The following is a 21924-nucleotide window of genomic DNA, read 5'->3' as shown; positions in this document are numbered from 1 at the left end:
CTGGCTCCAGGAGGAGACTCGGGACAGCACTCTCACAGAAGCGAAAGCCAGGCTGTGGGCCCAGCCTGAGGACCAGCACGCTGTCCACACTTAACACAGCTAAGGCGTGAGCCAGACGACAGCCTTGGTCACTGAGGCCTATCTAAGGTACTGCCATACTTACCCACTAGATCCCACGCAGAGGTCCCTGTGCCCAAAAGGGCCTCCATGGAAGGGCCCTGTTCCTCCCGTGTGTTTCCTTGAGGTAATCAGAAACCACTGAGGATAACTACGTGAGCTCCGCTTTGAAACTGGGCGACCCTGGGAAAACCTTATTCCCCTCCGTGGTAGACGAGACAGTTGCGGGTCCTAAGCTGCCTGAAGCACACTCCTCGCGCCCACCTTCTCTTTGCTGCCGGAAGGCCTCACATAAGAGGCCTGAGTTTACTCGTGACGGAAGCCGTCTGAGTGTACTCGTGTGAGGCCTGCTGCTCTCAGTTCCTTGCTGGGAGCTTCAGCAAGAGCACTCTGGAGCTCGCCGACAAAAGAATTGTGAGCCTCCCCCGGCCTCAGGTAAAAGTCCAGATTTCCCCCGTCAGTAACACCTCGGAGTGCCATAGGAGCGAAGGAGCATGCGTGAACGGAATGCTTCAACAGTGCTAGGGATTTATTTCACGAGACACTGTGCACTCACGTTCGTTGTAACAACTGTCAAAGGGCAGGGTATGCCTTCCAACTCCTCTGTTGCGTTTGAGCCACAGGAAGTAAACGCGTTCGTTTGATTAAGGTCCGAGAACGTGCAACGACGATGGCCAAGCGCTGCCCTGTTCGCTCGAAAGCTCTCGATTGTACGGCCTTCCAACGGCCTCAGGCTACGCAGTTGTAAACAGCCTTACATTCCATGCTGGTGTGCCCCCAGTTAGGAATTTGGGCTCTGCGGTGAGACACCAATGTGCGTCCCAAATGAAACCGGCGGGCTCCCCCAGGACGTCTGCGTACGGCAGTCGGTTGCCAGCTGTTTACTTCCAGCCGGAGAACGAAAAAGAGGACAGCTTTCCCAGGGACAATTCTGGACCCTTGGGACCATCCAGAATCACCAAAGCCTCAACTTTGCACGGCCTGGGGAACGCTCTTCCTCACGTCCAGCAATCCCCACGTCAAAACCTTTCTCAGCAGAGGCAGGCACTCTCTCCCTTGTACTAGATAGCTCGGCAGAGCCTTCCGAGAAACATGCTGCGTCATTCAGCTTGAACGTGGGACGCGGAGGGGAGAGTACGCTTTCTCCCCGTTTGGAGGCGCCTTGCGCTTGGCTTCAAAGCTGCCTGAACAGCAGTAGCGGCCCGACGTCTCTGCACGGCAGGATTGTCGTTGTGGGCCGAGGCTGCGTGTTCTCTGAAAGCGAAAACCGTGCTGGCAATCCCTTTCTAGAAACTCCTCCCACGGCACCACATGTTCAGCTCCGGCCGAACGAAAGGTGACCTCAGGCCTCAAGGTAAGTTCCAGTGTTTCACGTCGGGGGAGTTGGGTGTGCAGTGGTTTCCATGAGGCCATACTCCACCACGGAGTGCCTTAACTCTGCGCCGCTCCTGGGGGCACACAGGATAGGAGCTCGTTCGCCAATTTCGCAGGATGACTTCTCTCCGTGCCGGAACGGCGGCTCCTGGCTTCTGAGGAACCTTAGCCTAAACAGGCCCCTGGAGAAAGCTCTTCACATTCATAGCAAGGGCAACGTACTGCTCTCTGGCTTGCCTGGGTTGAGTGCCCCCGTCGTCAAAGAGCCTCGCGAAGGCAGTGCTGCGCAGACTCCCTCTGCCAGTCGCACGGCCTCCTTGACTGAAAGAGAACTGCAGTGCCAAAAGGCACCGTGCTGACGACTGGCTCCAGGAGGAGACTCGGGACAGCACTCTCACAGAAGCGAAAGCCAGGCTGTGGGCCCAGCCTGAGGACCAGCACGCTGTCCACACTTAACACAGCTAAGGCGTGAGCCAGACGACAGCCTTGGTCACTGAGGCCTATCTAAGGTACTGCCATACTTACCCACTAGATCCCACGCAGAGGTCCCTGTGCCCAAAAGGGCCTCCATGGAAGGGCCCTGTTCCTCCCGTGTGTTTCCTTGAGGTAATCAGAAACCACTGAGGATAACTACGTGAGCTCCGCTTTGAAACTGGGCGACCCTGGGAAAACCTTATTCCCCTCCGTGGTAGACGAGACAGTTGCGGGTCCTAAGCTGCCTGAAGCACACTCCTCGCGCCCACCTTCTCTTTGCTGCCGGAAGGCCTCACATAAGAGGCCTGAGTTTACTCGTGACGGAAGCCGTCTGAGTGTACTCGTGTGAGGCCTGCTGCTCTCAGTTCCTTGCTGGGAGCTTCAGCAAGAGCACTCTGGAGCTCGCCGACAAAAGAATTGTGAGCCTCCCCCGGCCTCAGGTAAAAGTCCAGATTTCCCCCGTCAGTAACACCTCGGAGTGCCATAGGAGCGAAGGAGCATGCGTGAACGGAATGCTTCAACAGTGCTAGGGATTTATTTCACGAGACACTGTGCACTCACGTTCGTTGTAACAACTGTCAAAGGGCAGGGTATGCCTTCCAACTCCTCTGTTGCGTTTGAGCCACAGGAAGTAAACGCGTTCGTTTGATTAAGGTCCGAGAACTTGCAACGACGATGGCCAAGCGCTGCCCTGTTCGCTCGAAAGCTCTCGATTGTACGGCCTTCCAATGGCCTCAGGCTACGCAGTTGTAAACAGCCTTACATTCCATGCTGGTGTGCCCCCAGTTAGGAATTTGGGCTCTGCGGTGAGACACCAATGTGCGTCCCAAATGAAACCGGCGGGCTCCCCCAGGACGTCTGCGTACGGCAGTCGGTTGCCAGCTGTTTACTTCCAGCCGGAGAACGAAAAAGAGGACAGCTTTCCCAGGGACAATTCTGGACCCTTGGGACCATCCAGAATCACCAAAGCCTCAACTTTGCACGGCCTGGGGAACGCTCTTCCTCACGTCCAGCAATCCCCACGTCAAAACCTTTCTCAGCAGAGGCAGGCACTCTCTCCCTTGTACTAGATAGCTCGGCAGAGCCTTCCGAGAAACATGCTGCGTCATTCAGCTTGAACGTGGGACGCGGAGGGGAGAGTACGCTTTCTCCCCGTTTGGAGGCGCCTTGCGCTTGGCTTCAAAGCTGCCTGAACAGCAGTAGCGGCCCGACGTCTCTGCACGGCAGGATTGTCGTTGTGGGCCGAGGCTGCGAGTTCTCTGAAAGCGAAAACCGTGCTGGCAATCCCTTTCTAGAAACTCCTCCCACGGCACCACATGTTCAGCTCCGGCCGAACGAAAGGTGACCTCAGGCCTCAAGGTAAGTTCCAGTGTTTCACGTCGGGGGAGTTGGGTGTGCAGTGGTTTCCATGAGGCCATACTCCACCACGGAGTGCCTTAACTCTGCGCCGCTCCTGGGGGCACACAGGATAGGAGCTCGTTCGCCAATTTCGCAGGATGACTTCTCTCCGGGCCGGAACGGCGGCTCCTGGCTTCTGAGGAACCTTAGCCTAAACAGGCCCCTGGAGAAAGCTCTTCACATTCATAGCAAGGGCAACGTACTGCTCTCTGGCTTGCCTGGGTTGAGTGCCCCCGTCGTCAAAGAGCCTCGCGAAGGCAGTGCTGCGCAGACTCCCTCTGCCAGTCGCACGGCCTCCTTGACTGAAAGAGAACTGCAGTGCCAAAAGGCACCGTGCTGACGACTGGCTCCAGGAGGAGACTCGGGACAGCACTCTCACAGAAGCGAAAGCCAGGCTGTGGGCCCAGCCTGAGGACCAGCACGCTGTCCACACTTAACACAGCTAAGGCGTGAGCCAGACGACAGCCTTGGTCACTGAGGCCTATCTAAGGTACTGCCATACTTACCCACTAGATCCCACGCAGAGGTCCCTGTGCCCAAAAGGGCCTCCATGGAAGGGCCCTGTTCCTCCCGTGTGTTTCCTTGAGGTAATCAGAAACCACTGAGGATAACTACGTGAGCTCCGCTTTGAAACTGGGCGACCCTGGGCAAACCTTATTCCCCTCCGTGGTAGACGAGACAGTTGCGGGTCCTAAGCTGCCTGAAGCACACTCCTCGCGCCCACCTTCTCTTTGCTGCCGGAAGGCCTCACATAAGAGGCCTGAGTTTACTCGTGACGGAAGCCGTCTGAGTGTACTCGTGTGAGGCCTGCTGCTCTCAGTTCCTTGCTGGGAGCTTCAGCAAGAGCACTCTGGAGCTCGCCGACAAAAGAATTGTGAGCCTCCCCCGGCCTCAGGTAAAAGTCCAGATTTCCCCCGTCAGTAACACCTCGGAGTGCCATAGGAGCGAAGGAGCATGCGTGAACGGAATGCTTCAACAGTGCTAGGGATTTATTTCACGAGACACTGTGCACTCACGTTCGTTGTAACAACTGTCAAAGGGCAGGGTATGCCTTCCAACTCCTCTGTTGCGTTTGAGCCACAGGAAGTAAACGCGTTCGTTTGATTAAGGACCGAGAACGTGCAACGACGATGGCCAAGCGCTGCCCTGTTCGCTCGAAAGCTCTCGATTGTACGGCCTTCCAATGGCCTCAGGCTACGCAGTTGTAAACAGCCTTACATTCCATGCTGGTGTGCCCCCAGTTAGGAATTTGGGCTCTGCGGTGAGACACCAATGTGCGTCCCAAATGAAACCGGCGGGCTCCCCCAGGACGTCTGCGTACGGCAGTCGGTTGCCAGCTGTTTACTTCCAGCCGGAGAACGAAAAAGAGGACAGCTTTCCCAGGGACAATTCTGGACCCTTGGGACCATCCAGAATCACCAAAGCCTCAACTTTGCACGGCCTGGGGAACGCTCTTCCTCACGTCCAGCAATCCCCACGTCAAAACCTTTCTCAGCAGAGGCAGGCACTCTCTCCCTTGTACTAGATAGCTCGGCAGAGCCTTCCGAGAAACATGCTGCGTCATTCAGCTTGAACGTGGGACGCGGAGGGGAGAGTACGCTTTCTCCCCGTTTGGAGGCGCCTTGCGCTTGGCTTCAAAGCTGCCTGAACAGCACTAGCGGCCCGACGTCTCTGCACGGCAGGATTGTCGTTGTGGGCCGAGGCTGCGTGTTCTCTGAAAGCGAAAACCGTGCTGGCAATCCCTTTCTAGAAACTCCTCCCACGGCACCACATGTTCAGCTCCGGCCGAACGAAAGGTGACCTCAGGCCTCAAGGTAAGTTCCAGTGTTTCACGTCGGGGGAGTTGGGTGTGCAGTGGTTTCCATGAGGCCATACTCCACCACGGAGTGCCTTAACTCTGCGCCGCTCCTGGGGGCACACAGGATAGGAGCTCGTTCGCCAATTTCGCAGGATGACTTCTCTCCGGGCCGGAACGGCGGCTCCTGGCTTCTGAGGAACCTTAGCCTAAACAGGCCCCTGGAGAAAGCTCTTCACATTCATAGCAAGGGCAACGTACTGCTCTCTGGCTTGCCTGGGTTGAGTGCCCCCGTCGTCAAAGAGCCTCGCGAAGGCAGTGCTGCGCAGACTCCCTCTGCCAGTCGCACGGCCTCCTTGACTGAAAGAGAACTGCAGTGCCAAAAGGCACCGTGCTGACGACTGGCTCCAGGAGGAGACTCGGGACAGCACTCTCACAGAAGCGAAAGCCAGGCTGTGGGCCCAGCCTGAGGACCAGCACGCTGTCCACACTTAACACAGCTAAGGCGTGAGCCAGACGACAGCCTTGGTCACTGAGGCCTATCTAAGGTACTGCCATACTTACCCACTAGATCCCACGCAGAGGTCCCTGTGCCCAAAAGGGCCTCCATGGAAGGGCCCTGTTCCTCCCGTGTGTTTCCTTGAGGTAATCAGAAACCACTGAGGATAACTACGTGAGCTCCGCTTTGAAACTGGGCGACCCTGGGCAAACCTTATTCCCCTCCGTGGTAGACGAGACAGTTGCGGGTCCTAAGCTGCCTGAAGCACACTCCTCGCGCCCACCTTCTCTTTGATGCCGGAAGGCCTCACATAAGAGGCCTGAGTTTACTTGTGACGGAAGCCGTCTGAGTGTAGTCGTGTGAGGCCTGCTGCTCTCAGTTCCTTGCTGGGAGCTTCAGCAAGAGCACTCTGGAGCTCGCCGACAAAAGAATTGTGAGCCTCCCCCGGCCTCAGGTAAAAGTCCAGATTTCCCCCGTCAGTAACACCTCGGAGTGCCATAGGAGCGAAGGAGCATGCGTGAACGGAATGCTTCAACAGTGCTAGGGATTTATTTCACGAGACACTGTGCACTCACGTTCGTTGTAACAACTGTCAAAGGGCAGGGTATGCCTTCCAACTCCTCTGTTGCGTTTGAGCCACAGGAAGTAAACGCGTTCGTTTGATTAAGGTCCGAGAACGTGCAACGACGATGGCCAAGCGCTGCCCTGTTCGCTCGAAAGCTCTCGATTGTACGGCCTTCCAATGGCCTCAGGCTACGCAGTTGTAAACAGCCTTACATTCCATGCTGGTGTGCCCCCAGTTAGGAATTTGGGCTCTGCGGTGAGACACCAATGTGCGTCCCAAATGAAACCGGCGGGCTCCCCCAGGACGTCTGCGTACGGCAGTCGGTTGCCAGCTGTTTACTTCCAGCCGGAGAACGAAAAAGAGGACAGCTTTCCCAGGGACAATTCTGGACCCTTGGGACCATCCAGAATCACCAAAGCCTCAACTTTGCACGGCCTGGGGAACGCTCTTCCTCACGTCCAGCAATCCCCACGTCAAAACCTTTCTCAGCAGAGGCAGGCACTCTCTCCCTTGTACTAGATAGCTCGGCAGAGCCTTCCGAGAAACATGCTGCGTCATTCAGCTTGAACGTGGGACGCGGAGGGGAGAGTACGCTTTCTCCCCGTTTGGAGGCGCCTTGCGCTTGGCTTCAAAGCTGCCTGAACAGCACTAGCGGCCCGACGTCTCTGCACGGCAGGATTGTCGTTGTGGGCCGAGGCTGCGTGTTCTCTGAAAGCGAAAACCGTGCTGGCAATCCCTTTCTAGAAACTCCTCCCACGGCACCACATGTTCAGCTCCGGCCGAACGAAAGGTGACCTCAGGCCTCAAGGTAAGTTCCAGTGTTTCACGTCGGGGGAGTTGGGTGTGCAGTGGTTTCCATGAGGCCATACTCCACCACGGAGTGCCTTAACTCTGCGCCGCTCCTGGGGGCACACAGGATAGGAGCTCGTTCGCCAATTTCGCAGGATGACTTCTCTCCGGGCCGGAACGGCGGCTCCTGGCTTCTGAGGAACCTTAGCCTAAACAGGCCCCTGGAGAAAGCTCTTCACATTCATAGCAAGGGCAACGTACTGCTCTCTGGCTTGCCTGGGTTGAGTGCCCCCGTCGTCAAAGAGCCTCGCGAAGGCAGTGCTGCGCAGACTCCCTCTGCCAGTCGCACGGCCTCCTTGACTGAAAGAGAACTGCAGTGCCAAAAGGCACCGTGCTGACGACTGGCTCCAGGAGGAGACTCGGGACAGCACTCTCACAGAAGCGAAAGCCAGGCTGTGGGCCCAGCCTGAGGACCAGCACGCTGTCCACACTTAACACAGCTAACGCGTGAGCCAGACGACAGCCTTGGTCACTGAGGCCTATCTAAGGTACTGCCATACTTACCCACTAGATCCCACGCAGAGGTCCCTGTGCCCAAAAGGGCCTCCATGGAAGGGCCCTGTTCCTCCCGTGTGTTTCCTTGAGGTAATCAGAAACCACTGAGGATAACTACGTGAGCTCCGCTTTGAAACTGGGCGACCCTGGGCAAACCTTATTCCCCTCCGTGGTAGACGAGACAGTTGCGGGTCCTAAGCTGCCTGAAGCACACTCCTCGCGCCCACCTTCTCTTTGCTGCCGGAAGGCCTCACATAAGAGGCCTGAGTTTACTCGTGACGGAAGCCGTCTGAGTGTACTCGTGTGAGGCCTGCTGCTCTCAGTTCCTTGCTGGGAGCTTCAGCAAGAGCACTCTGGAGCTCGCCGACAAAAGAATTGTGAGCCTCCCCCGGCCTCAGGTAAAAGTCCAGATTTCCCCCGTCAGTAACACCTCGGAGTGCCATAGGAGCGAAGGAGCATGCGTGAACGGAATGCTTCAACAGTGCTAGGGATTTATTTCACGAGACACTGTGCACTCACGTTCGTTGTAACAACTGTCAAAGGGCAGGGTATGCCTTCCAACTCCTCTGTTGCGTTTGAGCCACAGGAAGTAAACGCGTTCGTTTGATTAAGGTCCGAGAACGTGCAACGACGATGGCCAAGCGCTGCCCTGTTCGCTCGAAAGCTCTCGATTGTTCGGCCTTCCAACGGCCTCAGGCTACGCAGTTGTAAACAGCCTTACATTCCATGCTGGTGTGCCCCCAGTTAGGAATTTGGGCTCTGCGGTGAGACACCAATGTGCGTCCCAAATGAAACCGGCGGGCTCCCCCAGGACGTCTGCGTACGGCAGTCGGTTGCCAGCTGTTTACTTCCAGCCGGAGAACGAAAAAGAGGACAGCTTTCCCAGGGACAATTCTGGACCCTTGGGACCATCCAGAATCACCAAAGCCTCAACTTTGCACGGCCTGGGGAACGCTCTTCCTCACGTCCAGCAATCCCCACGTCAAAACCTTTCTCAGCAGAGGCAGGCACTCTCTCCCTTGTACTAGATAGCTCGGCAGAGCCTTCCGAGAAACATGCTGCGTCATTCAGCTTGAACGTGGGACGCGGAGGGGAGAGTACGCTTTCTCCCCGTTTGGAGGCGCCTTGCGCTTGGCTTCAAAGCTGCCTGAACAGCACTAGCGGCCCGACGTCTCTGCACGGCAGGATTGTCGTTGTGGGCCGAGGCTGCGTGTTCTCTGAAAGCGAAAACCGTGCTGGCAATCCCTTTCTAGGAACTCCTCCCACGGCACCACATGTTCAGCTCCGGCCGAACGAAAGGTGACCTCAGGCCTCAAGGTAAGTTCCAGTGTTTCACGTCGGGGGAGTTGGGTGTGCAGTGGTTTCCATGAGGCCATACTCCACCACGGAGTGCCTTAACTCTGCGCCGCTCCTGGGGGCACACAGGATAGGAGCTCGTTCGCCAATTTCGCAGGATGACTTCTCTCCGTGCCGGAACGGCGGCTCCTGGCTTCTGAGGAACCTTAGCCTAAACAGGCCCCTGGAGAAAGCTCTTCACATTCATAGCAAGGGCAACGTACTGCTCTCTGGCTTGCCTGGGTTGAGTGCCCCCGTCGTCAAAGAGCCTCGCGAAGGCAGTGCTGCGCAGACTCCCTCTGCCAGTCGCACGGCCTCCTTGACTGAAAGAGAACTGCAGTGCCAAAAGGCACCGTGCTGACGACTGGCTCCAGGAGGAGACTCGGGACAGCACTCTCACAGAAGCGAAAGCCAGGCTGTGGGCCCAGCCTGAGGACCAGCACGCTGTCCACACTTAACACAGCTAAGGCGTGAGCCAGACGACAGCCTTGGTCACTGAGGCCTATCTAAGGTACTGCCATACTTACCCACTAGATCCCACGCAGAGGTCCCTGTGCCCAAAAGGGCCTCCATGGAAGGGCCCTGTTCCTCCCGTGTGTTTCCTTGAGGTAATCAGAAACCACTGAGGATAACTACGTGAGCTCCGCTTTGAAACTGGGCGACCCTGGGCAAACCTTATTCCCCTCCGTGGTAGACGAGACAGTTGCGGGTCCTAAGCTGCCTGAAGCACACTCCTCGCGCCCACCTTCTCTTTGCTGCCGGAAGGCCTCACATAAGAGGCCTGAGTTTACTCGTGACGGAAGCCGTCTGAGTGTACTCGTGTGAGGCCTGCTGCTCTCAGTTCCTTGCTGGGAGCTTCAGCAAGAGCACTCTGGAGCTCGCCGACAAAAGAATTGTGAGCCTCCCCCGGCCTCAGGTAAAAGTCCAGATTTCCCCCGTCAGTAACACCTCGGAGTGCCATAGGAGCGAAGGAGCATGCGTGAACGGAATGCTTCAACAGTGCTAGGGATTTATTTCACGAGACACTGTGCACTCACGTTCGTTGTAACAACTGTCAAAGGGCAGGGTATGCCTTCCAACTCCTCTGTTGCGTTTGAGCCACAGGAAGTAAACGCGTTCGTTTGATTAAGGTCCGAGAACGTGCAACGACGATGGCCAAGCGCTGCCCTGTTCGCTCGAAAGCTCTCGATTGTTCGGCCTTCCAACGGCCTCAGGCTACGCAGTTGTAAACAGCCTTACATTCCATGCTGGTGTGCCCCCAGTTAGGAATTTGGGCTCTGCGGTGAGACAACAATGTGCGTCCCAAATGAAACCGGCGGGCTCCCCCAGGACGTCTGCGTACGGCAGTCGGTTGCCAGCTGTTTACTTCCAGCCGGAGAACGAAAAAGAGGACAGCTTTCCCAGGGACAATTCTGGACCCTTGGGACCATCCAGAATCACCAAAGCCTCAACTTTGCACGGCCTGGGGAACGCTCTTCCTCACGTCCAGCAATCCCCACGTCAAAACCTTTCTCAGCAGAGGCAGGCACTCTCTCCCTTGTACTAGATAGCTCGGCAGAGCCTTCCGAGAAACATGCTGCGTCATTCAGCTTGAACGTGGGACGCGGAGGGGAGAGTACGCTTTCTCCCCGTTTGGAGGCGCCTTGCGCTTGGCTTCAAAGCTGCCTGAACAGCACTAGCGGCCCGACGTCTCTGCACGGCAGGATTGTCGTTGTGGGCCGAGGCTGCGTGTTCTCTGAAAGCGAAAACCGTGCTGGCAATCCCTTTCTAGGAACTCCTCCCACGGCACCACATGTTCAGCTCCGGCCGAACGAAAGGTGACCTCAGGCCTCAAGGTAAGTTCCAGTGTTTCACGTCGGGGGAGTTGGGTGTGCAGTGGTTTCCATGAGGCCATACTCCACCACGGAGTGCCTTAACTCTGCGCCGCTCCTGGGGGCACACAGGATAGGAGCTCGTTCGCCAATTTCGCAGGATGACTTCTCTCCGTGCCGGAACGGCGGCTCCTGGCTTCTGAGGAACCTTAGCCTAAACAGGCCCCTGGAGAAAGCTCTTCACATTCATAGCAAGGGCAACGTACTGCTCTCTGGCTTGCCTGGGTTGAGTGCCCCCGTCGTCAAAGAGCCTCGCGAAGGCAGTGCTGCGCAGACTCCCTCTGCCAGTCGCACGGCCTCCTTGACTGAAAGAGAACTGCAGTGCCAAAAGGCACCGTGCTGACGACTGGCTCCAGGAGGAGACTCGGGACAGCACTCTCACAGAAGCGAAAGCCAGGCTGTGGGCCCAGCCTGAGGACCAGCACGCTGTCCACACTTAACACAGCTAAGGCGTGAGCCAGACGACAGCCTTGGTCACTGAGGCCTATCTAAGGTACTGCCATACTTACCCACTAGATCCCACGCAGAGGTCCCTGTGCCCAAAAGGGCCTCCATGGAAGGGCCCTGTTCCTCCCGTGTGTTTCCTTGAGGTAATCAGAAACCACTGAGGATAACTACGTGAGCTCCGCTTTGAAACTGGGCGACCCTGGGCAAACCTTATTCCCCTCCGTGGTAGACGAGACAGTTGCGGGTCCTAAGCTGCCTGAAGCACACTCCTCGCGCCCACCTTCTCTTTGCTGCCGGAAGGCCTCACATAAGAGGCCTGAGTTTACTCGTGACGGAAGCCGTCTGAGTGTACTCGTGTGAGGCCTGCTGCTCTCAGTTCCTTGCTGGGAGCTTCAGCAAGAGCACTCTGGAGCTCGCCGACAAAAGAATTGTGAGCCTCCCCCGGCCTCAGGTAAAAGTCCAGATTTCCCCCGTCAGTAACACCTCGGAGTGCCATAGGAGCGAAGGAGCATGCGTGAACGGAATGCTTCAACAGTGCTAGGGATTTATTTCACGAGACACTGTGCACTCACGTTCGTTGTAACAACTGTCAAAGGGCAGGGTATGCCTTCCAACTCCTCTGTTGCGTTTGAGCCACAGGAAGTAAACGCGTTCGTTTGATTAAGGTCCGAGAACGTGCAACGACGATGGCCAAGCGCTGCCCTGTTCGCTCGAAAGCTCTCGATTGTTCGGCCTTCCAACGGCCTCAGGCTACGCAGTTGTAAACAGCCTTACATTCCATGCTGGTGTGCCCCCAGTTAGGAATTTGGGCTCTGCGGTGAGACAACAATGTGCGTCCCAAATGAAACCGGCGGGCTCCCCCAGGACGTCTGCGTACGGCAGTCGGTTGCCAGCTGTTTACTTCCAGCCGGAGAACGAAAAAGAGGACAGCTTTCCCAGGGACAATTCTGGACCCTTGGGACCATCCAGAATCACCAAAGCCTCAACTTTGCACGGCCTGGGGAACGCTCTTCCTCACGTCCAGCAATCCCCACGTCAAAACCTTTCTCAGCAGAGGCAGGCACTCTCTCCCTTGTACTAGATAGCTCGGCAGAGCCTTCCGAGAAACATGCTGCGTCATTCAGCTTGAACGTGGGACGCGGAGGGGAGAGTACGCTTTCTCCCCGTTTGGAGGCGCCTTGCGCTTGGCTTCAAAGCTGCCTGAACAGCACTAGCGGCCCGACGTCTCTGCACGGCAGGATTGTCGTTGTGGGCCGAGGCTGCGTGTTCTCTGAAAGCGAAAACCGTGCTGGCAATCCCTTTCTAGGAACTCCTCCCACGGCACCACATGTTCAGCTCCGGCCGAACGAAAGGTGACCTCAGGCCTCAAGGTAAGTTCCAGTGTTTCACGTCGGGGGAGTTGGGTGTGCAGTGGTTTCCATGAGGCCATACTCCACCACGGAGTGCCTTAACTCTGCGCCGCTCCTGGGGGCACACAGGATAGGAGCTCGTTCGCCAATTTCGCAGGATGACTTCTCTCCGTGCCGGAACGGCGGCTCCTGGCTTCTGAGGAACCTTAGCCTAAACAGGCCCCTGGAGAAAGCTCTTCACATTCATAGCAAGGGCAACGTACTGCTCTCTGGCTTGCCTGGGTTGAGTGCCCCCGTCGTCAAAGAGCCTCGCGAAGGCAGTGCTGCGCAGACTCCCTCTGCCAGTCGCACGGCCTCCTTGACTGAAAGAGAACTGCAGTGCCAAAAGGCACCGTGCTGACGACTGGCTCCAGGAGGAGACTCGGGACAGCACTCTCACAGAAGCGAAAGCCAGGCTGTGGGCCCAGCCTGAGGACCAGCACGCTGTCCACACTTAACACAGCTAAGGCGTGAGCCAGACGACAGCCTTGGTCACTGAGGCCTATCTAAGGTACTGCCATACTTACCCACTAGATCCCACGCAGAGGTCCCTGTGCCCAAAAGGGCCTCCATGGAAGGGCCCTGTTCCTCCCGTGTGTTTCCTTGAGGTAATCAGAAACCACTGAGGATAACTACGTGAGCTCCGCTTTGAAACTGGGCGACCCTGGGCAAACCTTATTCCCCTCCGTGGTAGACGAGACAGTTGCGGGTCCTAAGCTGCCTGAAGCACACTCCTCGCGCCCACCTTCTCTTTGCTGCCGGAAGGCCTCACATAAGAGGCCTGAGTTTACTCGTGACGGAAGCCGTCTGAGTGTACTCGTGTGAGGCCTGCTGCTCTCAGTTCCTTGCTGGGAGCTTCAGCAAGAGCACTCTGGAGCTCGCCGACAAAAGAATTGTGAGCCTCCCCCGGCCTCAGGTAAAAGTCCCGATTTCCCCCGTCAGTAACACCTCGGAGTGCCATAGGAGCGAAGGAGCATGCGTGAACGGAATGCTTCAACAGTGCTAGGGATTTATTTCACGAGACACTGTGCACTCACGTTCGTTGTAACAACTGTCAAAGGGCAGGGTATGCCTTCCAACTCCTCTGTTGCGTTTGAGCCACAGGAAGTAAACGCGTTCGTTTGATTAAGGTCCGAGAACGTGCAACGACGATGGCCAAGCGCTGCCCTGTTCGCTCGAAAGCTCTCGATTGTTCGGCCTTCCAACGGCCTCAGGCTACGCAGTTGTAAACAGCCTTACATTCCATGCTGGTGTGCCCCCAGTTAGGAATTTGGGCTCTGCGGTGAGACACCAATGTGCGTCCCAAATGAAACCGGCGGGCTCCCCCAGGACGTCTGCGTACGGCAGTCGGTTGCCAGCTGTTTACTTCCAGCCGGAGAACGAAAAAGAGGACAGCTTTCCCAGGGACAATTCTGGACCCTTGGGACCATCCAGAATCACCAAAGCCTCAACTTTGCACGGCCTGGGGAACGCTCTTCCTCACGTCCAGCAATCCCCACGTCAAAACCTTTCTCAGCAGAGGCAGGCACTCTCTCCCTTGTACTAGATAGCTCGGCAGAGCCTTCCGAGAAACATGCTGCGTCATTCAGCTTGAACGTGGGACGCGGAGGGGAGAGTACGCTTTCTCCCCGTTTGGAGGCGCCTTGCGCTTGGCTTCAAAGCTGCCTGAACAGCACTAGCGGCCCGACGTCTCTGCACGGCAGGATTGTCGTTGTGGGCCGAGGCTGCGTGTTCTCTGAAAGCGAAAACCGTGCTGGCAATCCCTTTCTAGGAACTCCTCCCACGGCACCACATGTTCAGCTCCGGCCGAACGAAAGGTGACCTCAGGCCTCAAGGTAAGTTCCAGTGTTTCACGTCGGGGGAGTTGGGTGTGCAGTGGTTTCCATGAGGCCATACTCCACCACGGAGTGCCTTAACTCTGCGCCGCTCCTGGGGGCACACAGGATAGGAGCTCGTTCGCCAATTTCGCAGGATGACTTCTCTCCGTGCCGGAACGGCGGCTCCTGGCTTCTGAGGAACCTTAGCCTAAACAGGCCCCTGGAGAAAGCTCTTCACATTCATAGCAAGGGCAACGTACTGCTCTCTGGCTTGCCTGGGTTGAGTGCCCCAGTCGTCAAAGAGCCTCGCGAAGGCAGTGCTGCGCAGACTCCCTCTGCCAGTCGCACGGCCTCCTTGACTGAAAGAGAACTGCAGTGCCAAAAGGCACCGTGCTGACGACTGGCTCCAGGAGGAGACTCGGGACAGCACTCTCACAGAAGCGAAAGCCAGGCTGTGGGCCCAGCCTGAGGACCAGCACGCTGTCCACACTTAACACAGCTAAGGCGTGAGCCAGACGACAGCCTTGGTCACTGAGGCCTATCTAAGGTACTGCCATACTTACCCACTAGATCCCACGCAGAGGTCCCTGTGCCCAAAAGGGCCTCCATGGAAGGGCCCTGTTCCTCCCGTGTGTTTCCTTGAGGTAATCAGAAACCACTGAGGATAACTACGTGAGCTCCGCTTTGAAACTGGGCGACCCTGGGCAAACCTTATTCCCCTCCGTGGTAGACGAGACAGTTGCGGGTCCTAAGCTGCCTGAAGCACACTCCTCGCGCCCACCTTCTCTTTGCTGCCGGAAGGCCTCACATAAGAGGCCTGAGTTTACTCGTGACGGAAGCCGTCTGAGTGTACTCGTGTGAGGCCTGCTGCTCTCAGTTCCTTGCTGGGAGCTTCAGCAAGAGCACTCTGGAGCTCGCCGACAAAAGAATTGTGAGCCTCCCCCGGCCTCAGGTAAAAGTCCAGATTTCCCCCGTCAGTAACACCTCGGAGTGCCATAGGAGCGAAGGAGCATGCGTGAACGGAATGCTTCAACAGTGCTAGGGATTTATTTCACGAGACACTGTGCACTCACGTTCGTTGTAACAACTGTCAAAGGGCAGGGTATGCCTTCCAACTCCTCTGTTGCGTTTGAGCCACAGGAAGTAAACGCGTTCGTTTGATTAAGGTCCGAGAACGTGCAACGACGATGGCCAAGCGCTGCCCTGTTCGCTCGAAAGCTCTCGATTGTTCGGCCTTCCAACGGCCTCAGGCTACGCAGTTGTAAACAGCCTTACATTCCATGCTGGTGTGCCCCCAGTTAGGAATTTGGGCTCTGCGGTGAGACACCAATGTGCGTCCCAAATGAAACCGGCGGGCTCCCCCAGGACGACTGCGTACGGCAGTCGGTTGCCAGCTGTTTACTTCCAGCCGGAGAACGAAAAAGAGGACAGCTTTCCCAGGGACAATTCTGGACCCTTGGGACCATCCAGAATCACCAAAGCCTCAACTTTGCACGGCCTGGGGAACGCTCTTCCTCACGTCCAGCAATCCCCACGTCAAAACCTTTCTCAGCAGAGGCAGGCACTCTCTCCCTTGTAATAGATAGCTCGGCAGAGCCTTCCGAGAAACATGCTGCGTCATTCAGCTTGAACGTGGGACGCGGAGGGGAGAGTACGCTTTCTCCCCGTTTGGAGGCGCCTTGCGCTTGGCTTCAAAGCTGCCTGAACAGCACTAGCGGCCCGACGTCTCTGCACGGCAGGATTGTCGTTGTGGGCCGAGGCTGCGTGTTCTCTGAAAGCGAAAACCGTGCTGGCAATCCCTTTCTAGGAACTCCTCCCACGGCACCACATGTTCAGCTCCGGCCGAACGAAAGGTGACCTCAGGCCTCAAGGTAAGTTCCAGTGTTTCACGTCGGGGGAGTTGGGTGTGCAGTGGTTTCCATGAGGCCATACTCCACCACGGAGTGCCTTAACTCTGCGCCGCTCCTGGGGGCACACAGGATAGGAGCTCGTTCGCCAATTTCGCAGGATGACTTCTCTCCGTGCCGGAACGGCGGCTCCTGGCTTCTGAGGAAACTTAGCCTAAACAGGCCCCTGGAGAAAGCTCTTCACATTCATAGCAAGGGCAACGTACTGCTCTCTGGCTTGCCTGGGTTGAGTGCCCCAGTCGTCAAAGAGCCTCGCGAAGGCAGTGCTGCGCAGACTCCCTCTGCCAGTCGCACGGCCTCCTTGACTGAAAGAGAACTGCAGTGCCAAAAGGCACCGTGCTGACGACTGGCTCCAGGAGGAGACTCGGGACAGCACTCTCACAGAAGCGAAAGCCAGGCTGTGGGCCCAGCCTGAGGACCAGCACACTGTCCACACTTAACACAGCTAAGGCGTGAGCCAGACGACAGCCTTGGTCACTGAGGCCTATCTAAGGTACTGCCATACTTACCCACTAGATCCCACGCAGAGGTCCCTGTGCCCAAAAGGGCCTCCATGGAAGGGCCCTGTTCCTCCCGTGTGTTTCCTTGAGGTAATCAGAAACCACTGAGGATAACTACGTGAGCTCCGCTTTGAAACTGGGCGACCCTGGGCAAACCTTATTCCCCTCCGTGGTAGACGAGACAGTTGCGGGTCCTAAGCTGCCTGAAGCACACTCCTCGCGCCCACCTTCTCTTTGCTGCCGGAAGGCCTCACATAAGAGGCCTGAGTTTACTCGTGACGGAAGCCGTCTGAGTGTACTCGTGTGAGGCCTGCTGCTCTCAGTTCCTTGCTGGGAGCTTCAGCAAGAGCACTCTGGAGCTCGCCGACAAAAGAATTGTGAGCCTCCCCCGGCCTCAGGTAAAAGTCCAGATTTCCCCCGTCAGTAACACCTCGGAGTGCCATAGGAGCGAAGGAGCATGCGTGAACGGAATGCTTCAACAGTGCTAGGGATTTATTTCACGAGACACTGTGCACTCACGTTCGTTGTAACAACTGTCAAAGGGCAGGGTATGCCTTCCAACTCCTCTGTTGCGTTTGAGCCACAGGAAGTAAACGCGTTCGTTTGATTAAGGTCCGAGAACGTGCAACGACGATGGCCAAGCGCTGCCCTGTTCGCTCGAAAGCTCTCGATTGTTCGGCCTTCCAACGGCCTCAGGCTACGCAGTTGTAAACAGCCTTACATTCCATGCTGGTGTGCCCCCAGTTAGGAATTTGGGCTCTGCGGTGAGACACCAATGTGCGTCCCAAATGAAACTGGCAGGCTCCCCCAGGACGTCTGCGTACGGCAGTCGGTTGCCAGCTGTTTACTTCCAGCCGGAGAACGAAAAAGAGGACAGCTTTCCCAGGGACAATTCTGGACCCTTGGGACCATCCAGAATCACCAAAGCCTCAACTTTGCACGGCCTGGGGAACGCTCTTCCTCACGTCCAGCAATCCCCACGTCAAAACCTTTCTCAGCAGAGGCAGGCACTCTCTCCCTTGTACTAGATAGCTCGGCAGAGCCTTCCGAGAAACATGCTGCGTCATTCAGCTTGAACGTGGGACGCGGAGGGGAGAGTACGCTTTCTCCCCGTTTGGAGGCGCCTTGCGCTTGGCTTCAAAGCTGCCTGAACAGCACTAGCGGCCCGACGTCTCTGCACGGCAGGATTGTCGTTGTGGGCCGAGGCTGCGTGTTCTCTGAAAGCGAAAACCGTGCTGGCAATCCCTTTCTAGGAACTCCTCCCACGGCACCACATGTTCAGCTCCGGCCGAACGAAAGGTGACCTCAGGCCTCAAGGTAAGTTCCAGTGTTTCACGTCGGGGGAGTTGGGTGTGCAGTGGTTTCCATGAGGCCATACTCCACCACGGAGTGCCTTAACTCTGCGCCGCTCCTGGGGGCACACAGGATAGGAGCTCGTTCGCCAATTTCGCAGGATGACTTCTCTCCGTGCCGGAACGGCGGCTCCTGGCTTCTGAGGAACCTTAGCCTAAACAGGCCCCTGGAGAAAGCTCTTCACATTCATAGCAAGGGCAACGTACTGCTCTCTGGCTTGCCTGGGTTGAGTGCCCCAGTCGTCAAAGAGCCTCGCGAAGGCAGTGCTGCGCAGACTCCCTCTGCCAGTCGCACGGCCTCCTTGACTGAAAGAGAACTGCAGTGCCAAAAGGCACCGTGCTGACGACTGGCTCCAGGAGGAGACTCGGGACAGCACTCTCACAGAAGCGAAAGCCAGGCTGTGGGCCCAGCCTGAGGACCAGCACGCTGTCCACACTTAACACAGCTAAGGCGTGAGCCAGACGACAGCCTTGGTCACTGAGGCCTATCTAAGGTACTGCCATACTTACCCACTAGATCCCACGCAGAGGTCCCTGTGCCCAAAAGGGCCTCCATGGAAGGGCCCTGTTCCTCCCGTGTGTTTCCTTGAGGTAATCAGAAACCACTGAGGATAACTACGTGAGCTCCGCTTTGAAACTGGGCGACCCTGGGCAAACCTTATTCCCCTCCGTGGTAGACGAGACAGTTGCGGGTCCTAAGCTGCCTGAAGCACACTCCTCGCGCCCACCTTCTCTTTGCTGCCGGAAGGCCTCACATAAGAGGCCTGAGTTTACTCGTGACGGAAGCCGTCTGAGTGTACTCGTGTGAGGCCTGCTGCTCTCAGTTCCTTGCTGGGAGCTTCAGCAAGAGCACTCTGGAGCTCGCCGACAAAAGAATTGTGAGCCTCCCCCGGCCTCAGGTAAAAGTCCAGATTTCCCCCGTCAGTAACACCTCGGAGTGCCATAGGAGCGAAGGAGCATGCGTGAACGGAATGCTTCAACAGTGCTAGGGATTTATTTCACGAGACACTGTGCACTCACGTTCGTTGTAACAACTGTCAAAGGGCAGTGTATGCCTTCCAACTCCTCTGTTGCGTTTGAGCCACAGGAAGTAAACGCGTTCGTTTGATTAAGGTCCGAGAACGTGCAACGACGATGGCCAAGCGCTGCCCTGTTCGCTCGAAAGCTCTCGATTGTTCGGCCTTCCAACGGCCTCAGGCTACGCAGTTGTAAACAGCCTTACATTCCATGCTGGTGTGCCCCCAGTTAGGAATTTGGGCTCTTCTGTGAGACACCAATGTGCGTCCCAAATGAAACCGGCGGGCTCCCCCAGGACGTCTGCGTACGGCAGTCGGTTGCCAGCTGTTTACTTCCAGCCGGAGAACGAAAAAGAGGACAGCTTTCCCAGGGACAATTCTGGACCCTTGGGACCATCCAGAATCACCAAAGCCTCAACTTTGCACGGCCTGGGGAACGCTCTTCCTCACGTCCAGCAATCCCCACGTCAAAACCTTTCTCAGCAGAGGCAGGCACTCTCTCCCTTGTACTAGATAGCTCGGCAGAGCCTTCCGAGAAACATGCTGCGTCATTCAGCTTGAACGTGGGACGCGGAGGGGAGAGTACGCTTTCTCCCCGTTTGGAGGCGCCTTGCGCTTGGCTTCAAAGCTGCCTGAACAGCACTAGCGGCCCGACGTCTCTGCACGGCAGGGCTGTCGTTGTGGGCCGAGGCTGCGTGTTCTCTGAAAGCGAAAACCGTGCTGGCAATCCCTTTCTAGGAACTCCTCCCACGGCACCACATGTTCAGCTCCGGCCGAACGAAAGGTGACCTCAGGCCTCAAGGTAAGTTCCAGTGTTTCACGTCGGGGGAGTTGGGTGTGCAGTGGTTTCCATGAGGCCATACTCCACCACGGAGTGCCTTAACTCTGCGCCGCTCCTGGGGGCACACAGGATAGGAGCTCGTTCGCCAATTTCGCAGGATGACTTCTCTCCGTGCCGGAACGGCGGCTCCTGGCTTCTGAGGAACCTTAGCCTAAACAGGCCCCTGGAGAAAGCTCTTCACATTCATAGCAAGGGCAACGTACTGCTCTCTGGCTTGCCTGGGTTGAGTGCCCCAGTCGTCAAAGAGCCTCGCGAAGGCAGTGCTGCGCAGACTCCCTCTGCCAGTCGCACGGCCTCCTTGACTGAAAGAGAACTGCAGTGCCAAAAGGCACCGTGCTGACGACTGGCTCCAGGAGGAGACTCGGGACAGCACTCTCACAGAAGCGAAAGCCAGGCTGTGGGCCCAGCCTGAGGACCAGCACGCTGTCCACACTTAACACAGCTAAGGCGTGAGCCAGACGACAGCCTTGGTCACTGAGGCCTATCTAAGGTACTGCCATACTTACCCACTAGATCCCACGCAGAGGTCCCTGTGCCCAAAAGGGCCTCCATGGAAGGGCCCTGTTCCTCCCGTGTGTTTCCTTGAGGTAATCAGAAACCACTGAGGATAACTACGTGAGCTCCGCTTTGAAACTGGGCGACCCTGGGAAAACCTTATTCCCCTCCGTGGTAGACGAGACAGTTGCGGGTCCTAAGCTGCCTGAAGCACACTCCTCGCGCCCACCTTCTCTTTGCTGCCGGAAGGCCTCACATAAGAGGCCTGAGTTTACTCGTGACGGAAGCCGTCTGAGTGTACTCGTGTGAGGCCTGCTGCTCTCAGTTCCTTGCTGGGAGCTTCAGCAAGAGCACTCTGGAGCTCGCCGACAAAAGAATTGTGAGCCTCCCCCGGCCTCAGGTAAAAGTCCAGATTTCCCCCGTCAGTAACACCTCGGAGTGCCATAGGAGCGAAGGAGCATGCGTGAACGGAATGCTTCAACAGTGCTAGGGATTTATTTCACGAGACACTGTGCACTCACGTTCGTTGTAACAACTGTCAAAGGGCAGGGTATGCCTTCCAACTCCTCTGTTGCGTTTGAGCCACAGGAAGTAAACGCGTTCGTTTGATTAAGGTCCGAGAACGTGCAACGACGATGGCCAAGCGCTGCCCTGTTCGCTCGAAAGCTCTCGATTGTTCGGCCTTCCAACGGCCTCAGGCTACGCAGTTGTAAACAGCCTTACATTCCATGCTGGTGTGCCCCCAGTTAGGAATTTGGGCTCTGCGGTGAGACACCAATGTGCGTCCCAAATGAAACCGGCGGGCTCCCCCAGGACGTCTGCGTACGGCAGTCGGTTGCCAGCTGTTTACTTCCAGCCGGAGAACGAAAAAGAGGACAGCTTTCCCAGGGACAATTCTGGACCCTTGGGACCATCCAGAATCACCAAAGCCTCAACTTTGCACGGCCTGGGGAACGCTCTTCCTCACGTCCAGCAATCCCCACGTCAAAACCTTTCTCAGCAGAGGCAGGCACTCTCTCCCTTGTACTAGATAGCTCGGCAGAGCCTTCCGAGAAACATGCTGCGTCATTCAGCTTGAACGTGGGACGCGGAGGTGAGAGTACGCTTTCTCCCCGTTTGGAGGCGCCTTGCGCTTGGCTTCAAAGCTGCCTGAACAGCAGTAGCGGCCCGACGTCTCTGCACGGCAGGATTGCCGTTGTGGGCCGAGGCTGCGTGTTCTCTGAAAGCGAAAACCGTGCTGGCAATCCCTTTCTAGGAACTCCTCCCACGGCACCACATGTTCAGCTCCGGCCGAACGAAAGGTGACCTCAGGCCTCAAGGTAAGTTCCAGTGTTTCACGTCGGGGGAGTTGGGTGTGCAGTGGTTTCCATGAGGCCATACTCCACCACG

This window comes from Globicephala melas, chromosome 19, assembly GCF_963455315.2.
Source record: "Globicephala melas chromosome 19, mGloMel1.2, whole genome shotgun sequence".
NCBI classification, from domain to species: domain Eukaryota; kingdom Metazoa; phylum Chordata; class Mammalia; order Artiodactyla; family Delphinidae; genus Globicephala; species Globicephala melas.
The sequence above is the reverse complement of the archived record's forward strand: the minus strand, read 5'-3'. Positions refer to the sequence as shown.